The 19,609-nt window shown below is 40.3% G+C and overlaps 1 protein-coding gene across 1 annotated transcript in view; it reads right to left on the reverse strand.

Annotated features, from left to right (window-relative positions):
* Positions 1-18,770: 18,770 nt before the first annotated feature.
* LOC132401503 (complement factor H-related protein 1-like) overlaps positions 18,771-19,609 on the reverse strand; it is a 64,095-nt gene continuing 63,256 nt past the window's right edge. Inside the window, exon 11 of the mRNA XM_059983529.1 lies at positions 18,771-19,216. The gene's annotated coding sequence lies outside the window, so the exon portion shown is untranslated. The remainder of the gene's footprint in view (positions 19,217-19,609) is intronic.

Raw genomic sequence — 19,609 nt, forward strand, 5'->3', positions numbered from 1 at the left:
AATCACCCAAGTCTCCACTGAGCTTCAATACAGTTAGTAAAAATGTGCTCTGTAGTTTTGTTTTATTTAGACAGAGAGCACAGTAATGGGCTCTTCTGTCCCAAGAAGCCTATACCGCCCAATTTCACCACATTAACCTATGTTTCGGTTAACCACATTAACCTAACCATCTTTGGAATGTGGGTGGAAACCAGAACACCCAGAGGAAACCTATGCCATCACAATGAGAATGTACAAACTCCTTACAGTCCAGAAAGAAATGAGCCCAGGTTACTGGCACTGTAATAGCATTAAGCTAACCACAACACTACCGACCCACCTGAAAAGTTCACGGGAGATCAGTTTGTTTTAAACCTCAGATAATTTTGAGTAGCTTAGATTGGTGGCAGGCTGTTTGAATATGTTGAAAAAGAAAATAAATCAGAAATGCTCCTGTATTACTGGTCAAAAAGCAAAGAAACAGGGCTTGGGTTAGAAGTGTTTGTTTTTGCTGTATGTAAAGGATGCACTGCGATAGGTTGCTGCATCCAAAGCTGAATATTCCATTACCTAAGGCATTGGCACTTGGAGCATTGTGAAGATATTTTGCCCCCTTATCTAAGAAAAGATAAAATGACATTGAAGAGGGTCCTGTGGTGGTTTATAAGAATGATCCTGGGAATGAAAAGTTTAATATATGAGCATTTGATGGCTCTGGACCTGTACTCACTGAAGAATGATGGGGTGGGGGGAAGAATCTCATTGAAACCTATGGAATATTGAAAGGCTTAGAGTGGAGGTGGAGATGATTTTTCCAATAGTGTGAGAGTCTAGGGCCAGAGGGTGGTGAATCTGTGGAATTCATTGCCACAGAAGTCATTGGGTATATTTAAAGTGGAGTTTGATAGATTATTGATTAGAAAAGGTTACGGGGGTAAGGCAGGACTGGGAAAATAAATCAGCCATGATCGAATGGTGGAACAGATTTGAAGGGCCAAATAGCCTAATTCTGCTCCTATATCTTGTCTTTATACAGCAAGTAGTAGGTGCAAAGGCACATCATTACTTTCAAAAATCGCTTTTAACTGAGTAATACTGCTTTTTTTTGTAAAATGGATTGTGTTCAAATGGGGTGAGACAGAAGAGAGCCAAATAGTGCAACTAGAAGACCCACTAGGGGGGAAAAGTTTACAGTAGCCCTCTCCATAAACAGTCAAACACAAAGTTGCTTCCAGGTTAACTTTTTTTTTTGCAGTGTGATAGGCAAAGGAGAGCAAATGGATGTGATATATGTGAACTTTCAGAAGGCTTTTGATAAAATCCAACAAAAGAGGTTGGTGTGAAAGTGAAAACATTTAGAACGGGGTAATATACTGACTTAGATTGAGGTTAAGGAGGAATAAACATTTATCTGCCAGACTGTGATTAATGGGCAATTAGAGGGATCAGGGTTTGGAATCCTAGTTATTTGTAAGTAAGCCAGTGATATGCATGAGAGAATTTAATATAACAGTTCCATATTTGCAGCCAAAATGATTCTACAGGGTACTGTGAACTGTGAGCAGAATACAAAGGGGATTCAAATATTATTTTAAATTGTTGGGTGAATGGGAGAATGCATGGTGAATGCAGTTCTATGTGAATATGAAGTCATCCATGTTAGAGCTAAAAGTCAGGATTGTTATTTGAATGGTGATTGTCAAACATCCACTTCCCAATCAGGATGTGGGTGTCCTTGTATAGCAATCTCTTTAAAAAATGGTATGTTGACCTTCACTGCAAAAGGATTAGAGTATGGGAACAACAGTGCCTTGCAGTAACTGTGTGCAATCTTTATGAGACCACATTTTAACTATGGTGTGCAGTTTTGGTCTCCTTGTCTGAGGAAGGATGTTTCTGCTATGGAGGGAGTATAATGGAGTTTTCTGGACCTTATTATAATGATCATCATGTGCCATACTCTGCCAGAGCCTCGAAGGCCATTTCCACTGCATTTTGTTGGCAGTCAAACCTCTTGCATCTCTGGCGGTGAGGTTGGTCCACTTCTTGATGTCGATCCAGGTTGTTCTCTGTCTGCCTCGGGAACGGCTTCCTTCTACTCTGTCTTCAAGCACAGTGCATTCCAGTGTGTCATCAGTTCTTGAGATGTGTCCAAAATAGCAAAGTTTTCTTTGGATAATGGTTTCTAGATGTATTGGATTTGTGCCAATCTTTCCTAGGATGAAATTGTTGGATCTCCTTTCAATGTATGATACCCCGAGGATCCCTCTGTATGTCCACATCTCAAATGCTGTCAACTTCTTTTCATCAGCTGCTTTTAGGGTCCATGTTTCACAGCCATATAGGGTTACTGGCCAGACGAGACTCTTGAGGAGGCATATCTTGGTGTCAGTGCTCACAGATCTATCTTTCCAGATGTTCCAGAGTTTGGTAGTGCTTGTGCGTGCCATTGTTAGCCTTCGCCTTATTTCCTTGCTGCATTTGTTTGTGACATTTAGTTCTGCACCACAGTATATAAAGGAGGACACTTGTTCGATCTTGTCGTTTCCGATGTAGATGTCAGCTTGAATTGCAGTTTTGCTTATCACCATAACTTTGGTCTTTTTGCCATTTACCAGCAATCCAAATTCAGCAGAGACTTTTGCAGCATTATTGAGTAGTGCTTGTAGGTCTTCTGGTGTGGCTAGCAGGGCTGTGTCACCTATGTATCTCAAGTTACTGATGGTTGTTCCTCCTATTTTAATGCCAGTATTGTCTGGAATCGCCAGTCTCATGATCATCTCAGTGTAGATGTTAAAAAGGTGTGGAGAAAGGATGCAGCCTTGGCGGACTCCTTTCCCTTTGCAGAATGATTCAGTCTCGCCAGATGTGGTCCGAAGGCTGGAGGATTGCGTAGCATACAGTGTTTCTAGAAGAGCCACTAGGTGTGGTGCCATGCCCAGTTGAATCATTGTCCTCCTCCACAGTTTTCTATATTGGACACATTCAAACACCTTTGAGTAGTCTATGAAGCAGATGTACAGGGAGTGGTATTGACCTCTCTCATTTTCTCCATTATTAGGCGCATGTTGAAGAGATGGTCCCTGGTGCCTTGGCCACTCCTGAAGCCAGCCTGTTCGAGGGCTATTTCTCTATCTACGTATTTCTTTAGTCTCTCAGAGATGATTATGAGTAGAACCTTGCTGGCGTGTGATATCGATGCAATTTTTCTGTAATTACTGCACTGCAGGAGGTCCCCTTTCTTGGGAATTGGGGGAATTGGAATGTAGACAGAATTGCACCATTCCGTTGGCCATTTGCCAGTCTTCCAGATGGCGCAGACAATGCGATGCATGATGTGGGCCATTGAGGTGCCTGTTGCTTTCAGTAGTTCTGCTGGTATGTTGTCTGGACCAGGTGCTTTATTCCTTTTAATCTTCTCGATTGCTCTTTCTACTTCTGGCAGTAGTGGCTCTGGTTCATGTTCCAGTGCTGTCCAGTCAATGGCTTTGTCACTGTTTTCATTCTCGTGATTTTCATAGAGTTTCTTGGTGTACTCGAGCCACCTTTCCCTCACATCTGCATCTTCTGTCAGAATTTTTCCTTCATCATTTTTGATTGTATCAGTTCTTGGTGTGAAGGTGCCAGTAAGTTCTTTTACTGCAGCATAAACTATCTTGCTGTTGCCTTTGTTGTCCTCATTTTCCATGTTGGAGCAGACGCGTTGTAGGTATACCTCTTTGTCAAGCCTACATCATCATTGTATTTCACGCTTCATCTCCTTGTATTTCTTACTTGTTCCTCTCTGACCTTTCACCAATCTCTTCTTTTCTACTGCATACAACATTTTATTTGTGGTCTATTCTGTGCCTTTGTGCTTGCATTGCTTTGGAATGTGTTCTCTGCTGCTGTTGTCAATGCATCTCTTATTGGTTCCAAAGTTTTTCTGGTTTGTCAACTTCTTGTAAGTTCAGTAGGGCTTCAAAACTGTTGCAAACCTCTATGCTGAGAGAGTTTGGTACGTCTGAGAGACCATATCTGACTGGTGGTTTTGTTCATTTTACGTTCCTAACCCTGAGCTTCACCTTGGCCAACGGCAGTTGATGGTCAGTATCACAGTCAGCTGCCGGATATGTCCTGTACTTCAGAATATTTGATTTCCATCTTTTGTTGTTGAGGATATAATCAATCTGGTTCCTGGTTTTACCATCACGAGCTGTCCATGTGTAAAACCAGGAACCAGAATGATCTAATATTCTGGACCTTAAATTTGAACAGAATCAACAGACAATATCTGGGGTGGAAGTTCCTGCAGTTCAGATCCAGGTGTCATAACCTGTATGGAGAAAATAATTTAGAATTGAAATGTGTGCAGATTTCTTCACCCAGAGAGTACTGGGAATCAAATTATCTACCACAGAAGCCTGTGGAAGTCAAATCATGAAATATATTCTTGGATCAATGGTTATGGGGAGGACCCAGGAGCAGAAGAATACTGAAGAAGGTGACCAGCCATTATCATGTTGAATGGTGACTCCTGATATTCTGTGTCTCTGTATTTCTGGTGGCAATGAAAACCTGTGGATATGTATTAACAGTTAGTGTGTCATGAGCATTTTCTTTGCAAGATAAAACACAAGGGAAGGAGATTAAAAATCATCAAATTACAGTATGTTTGGCTTCTTGTGTAATACAAAGACATTTCCCTTTGCTTAGATATTCAATTATTACCTCCCTAATCTTCCAAGCTCATACACAGCTACAGGTTGCTTTATAAAATAATATAAAACTTGCAAGTACAATTGAGGATTTCAGCCCATGGGAAGCAGACACTGCCAAATATACTTCTTGTGATCTATCCTTTTAAACTTAAATCCTATTTCATTTTATACAGCCATTCCAAAAACTATATCTCAAATGCTACCCTCTGAAATGCTTCAGTCACCCCAATGTGGTCTTTTAGCACCACAACTGCATGTTCTCATATCTATTAGTATAAAGAAGTCTCTCTCATGTATGTTATATGAAAGATAACAATGTTAAACAATGAAATGTTTAATGTTGCATATAAATTGGTTAAATTTTTACTGTGTGGTAAGCAGATAAGCAGATACCAGTTTTCAATCTGAGACTGCAGCTTAATCAGCAAACCCAGCACGAGCCCGGAGACAATAACTTATCATTAATCACATTGTGGGTGCTTTAATTAACACTTATTAAACGTGCCATTCACCCTGTCTCTGCATTCTTACATATGATATCTTCTATCCTCAGCCTCCTATCATTCTTTCAAAGTAAAACTATTAGTTTTACTAAATGTTAGTTTTAAAAATGTTAGTGAACAATGTAAATAAATACATCACTGTATAACTGCACTAGATCGCCATCCAGTGTAGTTACAAAGTCCAAAACCCAATGCCTCATTTTCCGACGACAAACTAGCTCTGCCGGTATCATTTACCACTGCGTAAGAATTTAAACAACTTGTTAGATTGTTTAACTTTATCTTTCAAGTAACTCAGATGCAGGAATGGTTTATTTTTACCAAAAGAGATAAGGATGTGCAATCACTGTAATGTGAAATAGATCTTGAAATAAATTAGTTACTGGGTGCTAATACAGGTACTGGCTTTCACTGAGATGGCATGCCTGTCTATTTTAATAATAACTAAATAATTAGATGCTGCATTGCTGGCAATATAGAAAGTGAGTAATAGGATGCCAGCTTTAAAAGATCAGGGAATGAAGATTTAACAATTTATTTTTGAGAAAGGAGGATGTTAAGGATCTCAATTAGGCAAAATAATACAGCCACCAAAATTGGGCTGGTGGAATGAACAAATTTAAATGAGAACTTTGTTTCCAAATTAAATTTCTTAAACCATCTGCTAATTTGAAATGATAGGAAAATTCAAAATTCAATTAGAAACTTGTCTGACTTGTCATTAGGTCAATAGGTTGAAATCATTCTTCTTGTCCCTCATCTTTCCATATATTATTTTAAGTTTAAAGGACTTCAAGATGTAAAATCTACCAAATCCTGCATAAAGGTCTTGTTACTTAGCCACAGTAAGATTAGCTCCAGTGAGTGGGTGAATGGCAGGATCAGGGTTGGAGGGGGAGAGGACAAGAGGACAGTGAGTGATGTTGGGAATCCAGGGAGAAGTTCTTGCAGGAAACATTAGTAAGGGAATGTGATTGTCCTGATGAGCCAACATAGGTGCAATAGGTCCAAAAGAACCCCTTCATTGTTTAGCTTAAAATTGGCTATCATCTCTTACTGAAAATGGATACATCACTATTCTCTAATTATCTATTTAAGATGCAGATGTTGATAGGGTTACAAAATAGAATGACGTTTGATGGTAGCCTGCCTTCATTGAGAAAACTTCTCCAAAATGCATTGTTAAGGAGGAACGGAAAGTAAGCACCCAAATGTCAATAATATCTTTCCTACAACAGATGCTGTTCGACCTGCTGAGTTTCTTCAGCAAATTGTTCCAGGTTCCAGCATCTGCAATATCTTTATCTCTTTTCTTGTATACTAATTGGAATGTCAAATGCAAATATCTACAACAGGATGCTGAAAACAGCTAGATAATTAGAATAATGTTTATTTCTCTAATTATATGTCATGAAATTTGTATTTTTTTGCAGCTGCTATACAGTGCAAGGCATCAAAATGTTACTCTAAGTTACAAAAAATAAATAATGAAAAAGAGGAATAATGAGGTCATTTTCATGGACCATTTAGAAATCTGCTGGTGAAAGGGAAGACACTGTTCCTAAAATGTTGATTATGGTCTTTGGGCTCCTGTGCCATGTTAATAATAACAAAAGAGCAGGTTTCAGATAATGAGAGCCCTTAATGATGGATGCCACCAACTTGAGATGCCCACCTCTTTAAGATAATCCTTGATGGTGGGGAAGGTTGTGCCCATGTCTGATGATATAACCCTCTGCAGCCTTTTTCAATCCTGCACAATCCAAAGCAGGCAGAGATTCAATCAGTCAGAATGCTACCCCTGTAGATCTGTTGAAATTAGCAAGTGACATAATCTATTAATCTGTCAGATTATCAGCAGAATTTGTTAAAATTAGTTCATTGAAGCTATAAATGGTAACTTCTAGGCATAGTAAGTGAGCAGGAGCAGAACTCTACACCCTGTTGTGGTTAGTGAATTTCCAGTATTTTTAAGGACCACTCTTCTGCAATCACATAGAGGAGCAGAACTGGACACTGCAAGTAACCATCATGCATTCCAGATACAGGCGGGAAAGTGAAATTTGAAATACCCCAAAAGGGAGTTGAAATCATCACAGGGTGACACGTAATCAATCATTGTTAAAACCTGCTTCACAAAGCAACTTCTAATGCACATTAGTATCAGAGAGAACATTTGATATTGTCAAGAGCAACTGCTCATTGCTTGCATATAATATTGTTATTGCTAAGTATGCCTACGGATTCACTTAAAGTGTGTCTGATAAGCTTTGTACATATGTACCGTAAGTTGCTGGTTTCATCATTCGAACATTGGCCGAACTCTTTGGACTTCTAAGTGTGGTGATCCTGGCACTGTCCATGATCCAAAGTATTCCAGACCAACCATCCTGAGTCGAAGTCGCCTGTTAGGCAGAACAGCCAGAGATTTCTTGTGACACACACTTGCAGATTTCCAGCAACTGCAGTCTTTCTCTTGTTATAGACTTTGTGTTTGTCTTCTCTTTTCTATTAATCTATGTATTTCTACAATAAACTTAATGTTAGAAAGTTTATGATTGAGTTGCTCTCTTTCTCGTGCATTAACTCAAATTCAAATCCAAAAGAACCTCTTCTTATTACATTAATGAATGTATTTGACAGGATTCAGGGGGAAATGTTGAAAAAAGAAAGCTACTACTGGACTGGAGCCTGAATCTCTCCAAAATCCAAGGAGAATAGAAAATTCTGAAGGATTCAATAGGTTGACATGTGTACTGTGTAAATGAAACCACCTCAGTATTTGGAAAGTGATCTAAAGATCAATCAAGCTGGTAAAGTTTGCTAGGTGTTAGGTGATTGCTAGGTGTTCAGAAGAGAAGGCTTCTTGAAAAAAGAAAGGGAATTTCTTGCAAGTGCAATGGATACAGCACTCTGCTTTAGGACAGCAGTGTGCTAAAAAGAAAAAGGTTTAACATTGAAAATGATAAGAAAGTAGTTAGCCACACTAGAAAAATGATGTAACAGGTGGTGAAGATGGTTTTTTACATACTGAACAAAGAAGTTTGCATGAAGTGTTACAGTTGCACGAGATGCTGTTGACTACTCTTGGAGTACTGTTTTTATAATCCTGCTAAAGGGAAGATACCATTAATCAGAAAGAATGTAGAAAAGATTCAAGAGGGTGATGTTAGGTCTTGAGGGACTGGGTTTGTAGGGAGGGGTTGGGCAAGCTAGGAATTTATTTCTTGGTATGAAGGAGAATGATGCATGATTTTGGAGGTGTATAAGGTCAAGAGGGGTTTTGATAGGGTTAGTGTACAGTTTTAATCCCAGGGTTGGGGAATTGAGAATTAGAGGAAATATGTTAAAGGAAAGAGGGAAATGATTTCATAGGGGCCAGAGCAGTAATTTTTTCACGTGGACGATGGTAAGAATATGGAATGAGCTGCCAGAGGATGTGCTTGAAGCAAGTACAATAAATGATTGTATATAAATGATTTAGATAATGGAATAGATGGCTTTGTTGCCAAGCTTGCAGATGATATGAAGACTAGTAGAGGGGCAGTTAGTGTTGTGGAAATAGATAGGATGCAGAAGGACTTAGAGAGATTAGGAGAATGGGCAAGAAAGTGGCAAATTAAGTACCATGTTGGAAAATGCATGGTAGAAAAAATAAGCATGCAGACTATTTTCTAAACAGGGAGAAAATCCAGGATCTGAGATGCAGAGGGACTTGGGAATCCTTGAGAAGAACACCCTGAAGGTTAACTTGCATGTTGAGTTTGTGGTGAGGAAGGCAAATGCCACATTAGCATTCATTTCAAGAGGTCTAGAATACAAGAGCAAGGATGTGATGCTGAGGCTTTATAGGGCACTGTTGAGGCCTCACATTGAGTATTGTGAACATCTTAGAAAAGATGTGCTGTCATTGGAGAGGATTCAGAGGAAGTTGACAAGGATGATTTCAGGAATGAAAGGTGTAGTGTTCTCGTGCAGGGTGTAGAAACTGAACTAACAACAAGTTAAACCAAAGTCAATGAGGATAGGATCGCAGTAAGATTAACTATTTACTGTACACTCTTCCACATTAATGTATGGTGAAAAGGTGTTGCTTCAGTGATGTTTCTTAGTGCGTAGAAATGGAACTTTTCTCATGCTGATCCTGCACAGACAAGCCCCCTCGCCTTCCCGTTTCTCCAAACCTTTATTTACCCACAAGATGCAGTGAAACCGGGTGTGCTGTCATCACATGCCGTGATACATCACAGACAATGAATTTACCTTCAACAACGTAGTTACGTAGTAACGTAGTTATCAAAAGGAGGGAACAATCAGGGCAGCGGGACTGTGGATCTTATACGTAAAAGGAGGGCAGGCTGTGAGGTGTTCTGGTGGGAGGGCTGCCTTACGTTGAATTGCCAGCTTCCCTCGCAGTTTGCAGCAGGTAACACGTTTGTGGAGTACTGAATTGATCAGTGTTTTGCCTTCTAAGATCCACAATCCCGCTGCCCTGATTGCTCCTTCCGTCAGGTGACGGCCTTGATGCCTTAACTGTTCATGGTGATGGCGTGTGAGCAGTAAGAACACATGGCTGACTTTGGGACAGGATTACTGGGCTCTTTTCTGCAGCTGAAAGGTGAGAGCGTATTAACCAGCCTCCAATGCAAATGAGATCGTTCTTCAGGATCGGGCTGAGTTTCCTCAAAGGGCTGTTCTTTGGTATTGGTTTATTAGCTTGGAGGGCCGAAAAATCCTTTGCAAAAGTTGCTTTTTGAGTTGCTTTAAGGATGACATCCTTTGCCTGGGCCAATTCATCCGCAGTGCGAGGTAAGTCACATTTGTGCCATTCCTTGCATTTACTATTTCGGGATGACTGTTTGTGGGATCTGGCCTTGTGAATGAGGAACGCAAGTCCTCTCACTAAGAAATTCAAAGTGGGAACCGCTGAAAGCGTTCGGTGGTATGTATTGATTCTTCCAGGTAGGTGACTCCTGTTTGTATTTGCGGCCGAATTTCTGAGTCTCTTTCGGGTTCGATCAGCTCAAATGTCTTTCTCGTTGAGTTTTTTCTGCTGGTGGAGCAAGTTTTTTATCGTGCTTCCTTGATACACATAAAGCTTGTGTAGGGTTGAAAAATTGAATGGCGGCCACTCTCTAGCACATTGGTCTTGAGCGTGTTAACTGTCGGTTTGTGTACATTGCCAAGGCACACCTCTCCTATCACCACCCAGCCCAGATCCAGGCGTTGGGTAAAGGGGGCATCGTGTGGTCCATTGACCTGCTGCCTGACCTTGTGCACCTGGAGAACGTTTCTTCCTACTAGCAGGAGTATTTCTGCTTTTGGGTCCAGTTCTGGGATGTGCTTGGCAATGTGGTGGAGATGAGGCTGATGTAGCACTGTGCTTGGCGTCGGGATCTCAGTGCGGTTATTCAAGATTTCATTGCACTCTAAGAGTGGAGGGAGACAGATGACAACTTTACCATCCAGCGACTCGAGCTGGAAACCTTCTGCCCTCCTGCCATATCTTTCTACGCTGCCTGAGCAAATTCTAAGGTAGTATGGGAACTGCTCACTCTCAGTGTTGAACAAGTCGAAGAACTCTGGTCTGACTAGTGAGCGATTGCTTTGGTCGTCCAGAATTACATAGGGTGTGATGGCTTGTCTTTGGCTCCCTTAGGGTACACCTTTGTGAGGCAGATCTTTGAACAAGAATGGCTTGATTGACCTTGACCGCAAACTTCTGTGCAGTTCAAGCTGACAACAGTTGTCCTGGAGTGATCCTCTCCCTCCCCGCCTTCCTCTTGTGAGCGTGAAGGAGCTTTGTCAGTTTGCGGTGACGGGCCAGAGTGCATGGCCCCATCGTGATTAGTGCTATTACATTCCGAGCACCTCACGGGGATCGTTCACTCTCTAGCGAGGTGGGAGGTAGAGGATCAGCATTTAAAACATATTTTTTTCTCCTTGAGAAGGGCCTTTCTCTTGTCAAAGGGTTTTTTTCTAAATGTTCTGAATTCTTTGAGGGGGTGGGGTTTGTTTTGCAATGGACAATTCTTGCTAGGGTCACTGTTAGTTGTGGAGACTTCAGTCTTATGCACTGAGATGGGTTTATTGATGTTAAAATTATTCAAAGTAGATTTGACTGGCTTGGTGTGAGTTATACTGCTACCTTGACTCATGAAGCTAGGGTCGTTTTGCTTCTTCGCCTTCTTGCACACAAACCTAGTGAAATACTTAAAGGAAGGGAGTCGACCACTGTTCTCTTCCTTGTACTCCAAGCCAACAGACACCCATCTTTCCTGCAGCCCAAATGGAAGTTTGTCCACGATTGGTCCAATTCCGTAAGAAGTATCTAGATATGACAGGCAAATTAAATAGCCATCTTCTTTAGTGCCTTCAATCTCCATGAGTAGATCTCCAAGCTCTCTTAGCTTAGTGTGGTCCTTGGCTGACACTCTAGGAAAATTTTCCAGCCATCGAAATAGTGCCATTTCAATAATTTCAGGGGCCGCATAGCACTCCCAAAGTCTCTCCCATGCTTTGCGTAAGGCTAGCTTGGGGTTGTTGACATACACTGAGTCTATGTGTCTCACCTATTCACTTGATTCCTTTCCCAGCCATTTAGTCATAAGGTCCAACTCTTGGGTTGCTGTGAGCTGGACTCCGCCAGTTGCATTGGCGAATGAGGAGTACCACGCAAGGTAATTTTCAGGCTTATCGTCAAACTGGTATAGTCCTGAAGTGACGAGATCTCGTCGTGCTAAATACTGTGCCATGGATTCATCTGCAAGTGTCATGCTGGCTGGGGGAATATGTTGGCGGGCATATGACTGAGCGTGATTGGTGATGGGATTTGCTGTTCTGACTTCAGCCTTTGCCTTTTCTCTCACCAAATCTGGTAAGTTTGGTGTTGAGAAGTATTTGTCATCAGCCCTATCACGCTTGTGTTCATTGCAAGGTTGCAAGCGTAAATTGTCTTCCCCAGATGGACACACTAGAATTAGGCTTCCCTGTGACTTCTCATGAAATGGGACATTAGCAGGTAAGTATCGAGAGGAAGAACGAATCTTCAGGTCATTCTGAGATTGGACATATTCGCTAGTACGTTCCAATCTGGTCCTTTCTGAAGTAGATTTTACTTCATCTAGAACGTGTATTTCTTCAGCGTTTTCTAATATTTCTGCTTCCACCATGGCAGCTTCGACTTCTCGGTGGAGTGCCAGCACTTCTAACTGTTTCTATCCTTACCTTTCCCAACTGGTTTTCGGCTTCTCTGGCAGCCCTTTCCTTCTTGTGTTCTGATTCTCTGGCAGCCTTTTCCAGTTTCAGTTTTGCTTCTTGTTCAGCGTATGACGCACGCATCTTGGCGGTTTCTGCTTTAGCTCTTGCGAGGGCAGCCTTGCTTGCTGATACCCTATTGCTTTTGGCACTGGATGTCAACGACTTGATGCTAGATTACGAGTCCATTGCACCATTTGTCGAAACACCTGGTAACGCCGCCTTTTCTCTGTAGTGTTCTCGTGCAGGGTGTAGAAACTCTAAACTAACACCAAGTTAAACCAAAGTCAATGAGGACAGGATCGCAGTAAGATTAACCATTTACTGTTCACTCTTCCGCATTAACGTATGGTGAAAAGGTGTTGCTTCTATGATGTTTCTTAGTGCATAGAAATGGAACTTTTCTCACGCTGATCCTGCACAGACAAGCCCCCCACCTTCCTATTTCTCCAAACTGGTATTTACCCACAAGACACGGCAAAACCGGGTGTGACATGCCGCGATACATCACAGACAATGAATTTACCTTCAACAACTGCAACGTAGTTCTCAACCTTAACTTTAACTAGAGAATAATTATAAACAAATTACTAAAGTGAAAATGTAATAAAGCTAAACAAATGCCTTAAGGGCAACACAAAAGGGTTATCATAAGAGGAACATTTGATGGCTCTGGTGGGAGAGTCTGGGACAAGAGGGCACAGCCTCAGGATGGAAGGGCCTCCTTTCAAAATAGAGATGCAGAGAAATTTCTTTACCCAAAGAGTGGTGATTTTGTGCAATTTGTTGCCACATACAGCTGTAGAGGCCAGGCCATTGGGAGTATTTAAGGCAGAGATTAATAGGTTCTTGATTGAACATGACATCAAAGGTTATGGGGAGAAGGCTGGGAACTGGGGTTGAGGAGGAGATAGAGAAAAGGATCAGCCATGACTGAATGGCGGAGCAGACTCGATAGCTCAGATAGCATAATTCTGCTCCTGTGTCTTGTGGTCTTATGGCCTATTAACAATATTTTAAAAACGTTTATACAGGTGCATTGATAACAAAAGTTCAGAGGGATGTGGGCCAAACATGGGCAAATTGGATTAGTTCAGGTGGAATATCTAAAACCAGAAGGTTTATGTTTAAGATAAGGTTTGCATGATTTAGAGAGAATTTAAGCGATTTTTTAAATGCAGTGAATGGTTAAAGATTTAAATACACTGCCTGAGGAATGTTGGCAGCAGATACTTGATAAGGATTTAGATGAGCATGTGAACCCTTGTGCAGAGAATGTTCTTGAGAAACTGAAAGGTCCAAAGGTAGTTAAGTTATTTGGACCAAACAGTGTACACCGAGGATTCTGAAAGAGGTGGCTGAGCAGATAGTGGAGGCATTAATAATTATCTTTCAAGAATATCTGAATTCTAGAATGGTTTCAGAAGTCTGGAAAATTGTAAATGTCACTCCACTCTTCAAGAAGGGAGAGAGGCAGAGGAAAGGACATTATAGGACAATTAGTCTGATCTCAGTGGTTGGGAGGATGTTGGAATTGATTGTTAATGATGTGGTTTTAGGGTACTTGGAGACACAAAATAAAATAGACCATAGTGAGCATGGTTTCCTCAGGGAAAAAGCTTGTCTGATGGATCTGTTGGAATTCTTTGAAGAAATAACAAACAGGACAGATAAACAGTTGATGGTGTGGATTTGGATTTTCAGTTCAGTTTATAACAAGTAACATGTTTATTAAACACTGAAAACAAACCCCCTAAAAGTAAACAAATCACTAACGCAACCGGAAATCGGCTGCTGTGCGGCAGCTTAAACAGTTCTTAAAGCAATGAAGCTTAAACAGTTCTTAAAGCGATGTTGCAAAAACAGTTCTTCAAAGTAGTATTGCCAAAAGTTCAAAATGTTCCCGGTCCTTTTAAGGGACAGACTTTTTAATACGATTTAAATTCTCTTTCATGTCGTATTCCTTCGGTTCCCAAGATCAAACTGTTTCCCATGAAGAATTTTACGTAACAAAACGGCTTAAAGGCACTGACCTGTCCTTTACAGAACTGTTCCCAATCCTTTCTGCTATTTCACAGGGAATTCGTTGAGAACAGTCAACGAATTCCTTCTGAATAAGGATCAAACAAGGTCGAACCTGTTTCACCGTCGAAATCGATTCTCCTCGATCTTTTAACTCCCAAACGATCTTCACTCTCCACTGATTCGCAACTAGCAGTATTATAAAGAAACTGCTGGCAATGACCTTTTAAACTTTAGGCATTAGATAAAACTTCATCTTTCAACTAAACTGTGTCAAAACATTAAATCACGCAGTGGCATGAAGTCAACATGGCAAGTCCAGCCACGAACTGCCCCTCCTCTCAGGGAGGGGTCCTCCTTTTATACCTGTAAAACAGACCTGTCACATGACCTCTACTGGCGGGAAATTGACATCACTCCACCATCACACAACCATTACCTCAAGTCCAGTATAGCTTCAACCCTAGTCACGTGACAAGGGTACTTAACAGGCTTCATTAGTCAGAGTTCCAGAACTATGAGGTAATGTCGCAGCTTTATAAATCTCTGCTTAGACACACTTGGAGCAGTGCGTTCAGTTCTAGCTGTCTCATTATAGGGAGGAACAGGAGCGTAGAGGAGATTTATCTGAATCCTGCTGGGAGTAAAGAGTTTGTTTTATAAAGAAAGGTTGAGTGAGCTAGAGCTTTACTCTTTGGAGCGAAGTAGGATGAGGGAAGATTTGATAGAGGTGAGTAAGGTGATATGGGGCATAGACAGAGTGACTATCCAGCACCTTTTTCCTCAGCTGACAGTAGCTAATAAGATAAGGACATAAATTTTAAAGTGATTGGCTGGATGTCAAGCAAGGATATCAAAGGTAAATTTTTTTCCAGAGCAGTAGTGCATTGCACTGCTGGAGGTGCTGATTGAGGCAGGTACACTTGCGACAGTTTAGAGAATCTTACATAGGCACATGGGTGAAAGAACAATTGTAGGACTTTGTGGGTAGGAAGGGTTAGATTGATTTTGGAGTAGGTTAAAAGGTCCACAGCTCAGAAGGGGCTGTACTGTTCTGTAGTGTTTTATGTTCTAAATCATTCTGGTTAATTACTACTCGCTCAGCCTATTCATCATCAGCAGCACCAATGCTATTAACTGTTATTAATGTTAACTTACCAATTTACCATGCCTAGTTTGGGTTGGACCAGGATCACTCTGCTCCAGACCATGTCACATCCTTGGGCTAAGCATGAAGTTGAATTCCAGAGGTGAGGAGAGACCTCCTGCCCTTGATTTCCAAGTATTATTCACTTGAATGTGGCATCAAATCAACCTTATAAAAGCGAACTGACATCAATGTATAATAACTCCAGTTATTGGAATCCAACCTACCATTACCAAAACTGGTTGTGGTTGAGCGAGATTGATCGTCCAAGCTTCGGATCATCATTGTAGAAGCTGGTCAGGGTAATAGCCCAACTATCTTCAGCTAGTTCCTGCCACCATACTGAGATGTTCATTGATGATTGCACAATCATCAATTCCACTAGCAATGTGATGTGGTTCATACAGCAAGTCGCAGACAACATTCAACCTTGATGTGATTAGTGGAAAGTAACACTTGAGAGATGTGCAACACACACAAAGTGCTGGAGAAACTCAGCAGTTCAGGCAGCATCTATGAAAATGAATAGTCAATGTTTGGGCTGACACCCTTCTTCAGGACAGTCAACATAGATGATGCCTGACCTACTGAGTTCTTCCAGTATTTTTTGTGTGTTACTTTGGGTTTACAGCATCTGAGGAACTTCTTGGGTTCATGATTTGTGTCACGGAAGAGCCAGGTAATGAGCATCTCTCCCTAGTGAGTCTAACCACATACTCCTGACGTAGCATAACTGAGTCCTCCAATCATCCATATCTGCTAGGTCAGAAATGACCAGAAACCCAACCATATAAATATTATGGCAATGAGAACAGATTAGAAACTTGCTATCCTGTGCCAACTGATTCAGCTCCAGAAACCCCACAGTCTTTGTACCCTGCATGGAATATAAGGGAACACTCTCCACTTGCCTAGATGGATGTGGCATCAACAAATCTTTGAGCTCAGTTCCATCTACCACAAAACAGCCTACTTGACTTGCACCCATCTGCCATCCTGCATTCATTGCTTCATCCGCAGGTGCACCACCTCTGCAGTGTTCCAATTATAAAACCGAAGCAGCCCAGGCTACTCTCATAGCACTTGGCAAACGTGTGACCTCCACCAGCAAGAACAGCAAAACAGTAGGTACATGGGAAGATCGTACTTTGAAGGTTTCCCTCCAATTTGCACACTACTCTTGTTATGTATTCGAAATGCCAATAATATTTGAGTAATCTTGCATATATATTGGTTGATTAAGCATTCTTGTTCGTTTAAATAATTAATTATGAGTGTAAATGAAAAAGTATGTTAATTGCATACATTATCATGCTAGCACGTGGTACTTGCCTTGTGCTTAAAATAAACTCAATCTACACCTGTATTTTCAGACACCATTTGAATTAAGTTAATGTTTTGAAATTGAAAAACATAACAGTTCTGATGAGAAATATAATACCTGCTTCTTTTTATTGCTTAGTCTAACTCATTAAGATCTGTGGGAGAACCTTCACCAGAAGCAGTGCAGGATCCAATAAGATGGCAGCCATCATTTTCTCAAAGCAAATGTGTCTCGGGCAATAAATGCTGGGCCTGCCAATGAAATCTGGATAGTAAAAATTAATTTTAAAAATCTCATGTTTATTTTCAACCTCCCATCAGTATCAAACAATATATTACATGCTTTTCGCATGTGTGTTGGTGTTTTAAATTTTTTTGAAATTTTCAAAATAATCCTGAATTTTTAATGCTTCCAGTTTGTGAAAGCAAAGGCAAACAATCAGTTCAGTGGCATTGCTACTGGCTATTAAAATCTTTCTGAAAGCATGGCTGGTCACATGCACTGGGAAAGGCCCATGTTACATTGCGCTTCACTGATTCACACTAATGTAGATGAAGCCAGCTCCCCAGCAAAAGCCCGGGTGCATACTAGAAGAAACAATATGGCCTTCGAGACAATGATTTTAGAGAAATGAATGACCCACCCCATTACTTTTGTTCACTGGGACATTTTGATTGTTCCTAATAAAATTGGATATTTGTGGTATTCGGAGAAATTGTAGATTTGGAGTCAACACAATAACTTGGAGGATCTCAGTGGGTTAGGTAGCATCTATGGAGGGAAAGGCGCAGCTGACATTTTGGGTTGAGACCATTTCTGGGTTGCCTTCAATGCCACATTTTGATAGATCTGGTGTCCAGTTGCAAGTCACTGAAGGGAAGAATCCACTCCAGGTAACAGCATTAATATCATCTACCCTATGTTTTTCTCTCTTGGATTATTTTTGCTCTCTTTCTTCCCCAGGAAGCCCACTTCTGCATTTTTAAAAGTCATCATTTGGTAGTTATCACTTCTGATAACCACGATGAAGTACTTCTCAATTGAGACTATTTGCAACATACATGGAATAATTGAACTGTTGACTATTTCAGCAAACTCTAGGCTCACCTTCTACTTCATTCTTTCTTAAATACGAGCTTACACAAAAACTTCCTGTCCTTCCATATAGTGTCAAGTCTAGTTCACCCATCACCTGACTGATGATGATGTTGACATATCTGTTTTTAAAAGCTTCAATTGTTTTTTAAATCTCTTTATTCCCTTCTGTTATATATGATGTCCATGGTTTGTGCATCTCGCTAATTCTGGCCACTTGCTTAGTCCTATTTTCAGCACTTGTCATGCATTTGTAAGTCAGGGCCCTTACTGTCAACTAATGAAACTGTCTCACAAAATCTCTCCATCATGACAGAATTTTCTCCTTCCACTATTACTAAGGCTTATTGTAAATATGTTGTTTCATCTGCAACCTTTTTAACAATGTTTCGGTTAATTGGAATGTTTAAGTATGTTAAGTATATCACAAGGGAATTTTAATAATGTTTCTGACCAGACCATGCTGAAACAAGGACAATGATTTTTCTTTCAAAGTTTCAACCCTCAAGATAAAGGTTACCAAATATAAGGCTCTAACTTGGTGTGATTACAGTTCTTATTAAAACAGACATATACAGTATTGCTAAATTTTAAGATGTGTTTAATTTGCAGTTACACTAAAACCAGGGCATACAGAAGTTTCATTACTGTAAAACAAATTGCAGAAACATAGAAACAGCATAAAACCTTTAATTATTAATAAAATTTGTAACTAATTGTACTGCAATAAATGATATGGCCAACAATATTTTCATGCATTATAATTAAAGTTTCATCATATACTAAATGAGCCTGTTCATCCATTCCTGATACAAAGAAATGAATACACAATATGCACTAGCTGCTTTTCTATAGTTACACAATATAGTTGACAACAGAGAAAGGAAGTCTGAAAAGTAACTTGATTAACTTAAGCTTGTCTCATCTTTTAAAAGATTGTTTCCATTAATGATAATTAAGGCAATCCATAAAAGGAAAGTAACATCTTCAAAAATTCTAATATTTTCTAAATTCAATGAATTTTCAAGAAACATTCTCCAGATGTTCCAGCATAATTCATACTTTGCTTCAGAATTAATAGACGTGTAACGATCTATCCTATTAATATCCGTTATTCAGTAACCAAATCTTTAAAACTTGGGAGCGGTCAGTCGTCATTTCTTGAAGTTTGTAACAACACATCTTGCAGCTGTTATTGATGCAAACACATACTAAAGATTATTTATCATTTGTGCATTAAAGAAGAGAATGCAAAAATACAAAACAGACAACAGCATTTAAGATAACTGTGATTTGTGTGGTACAAGGGTACTTTAATGTTTATATTTAAAATTTGCTGCATGTTAAAATCAGGACAGTAGTCAGCCATTCAGACTGCTGTCCTCAGTGCACAACTGATTTTTACCAAGTATTCCATGGTGTTGCACCATAAATGACAGGAGACAGGAAAAAGAGACTGAACATTTCTGAAATCAATTCTGACATTTATATGCAACTGTGGGAAATATTCAGCAGGAAACCATATAGCCATAAGACACAGGAGCAGAACTAGGCCATTTGGCCCACTGAGTCTGCTACGACA

This window comes from Hypanus sabinus, chromosome 11 (assembly GCF_030144855.1).
Source record: "Hypanus sabinus isolate sHypSab1 chromosome 11, sHypSab1.hap1, whole genome shotgun sequence".
In the NCBI taxonomy this organism is placed as follows: domain Eukaryota; kingdom Metazoa; phylum Chordata; class Chondrichthyes; order Myliobatiformes; family Dasyatidae; genus Hypanus; species Hypanus sabinus.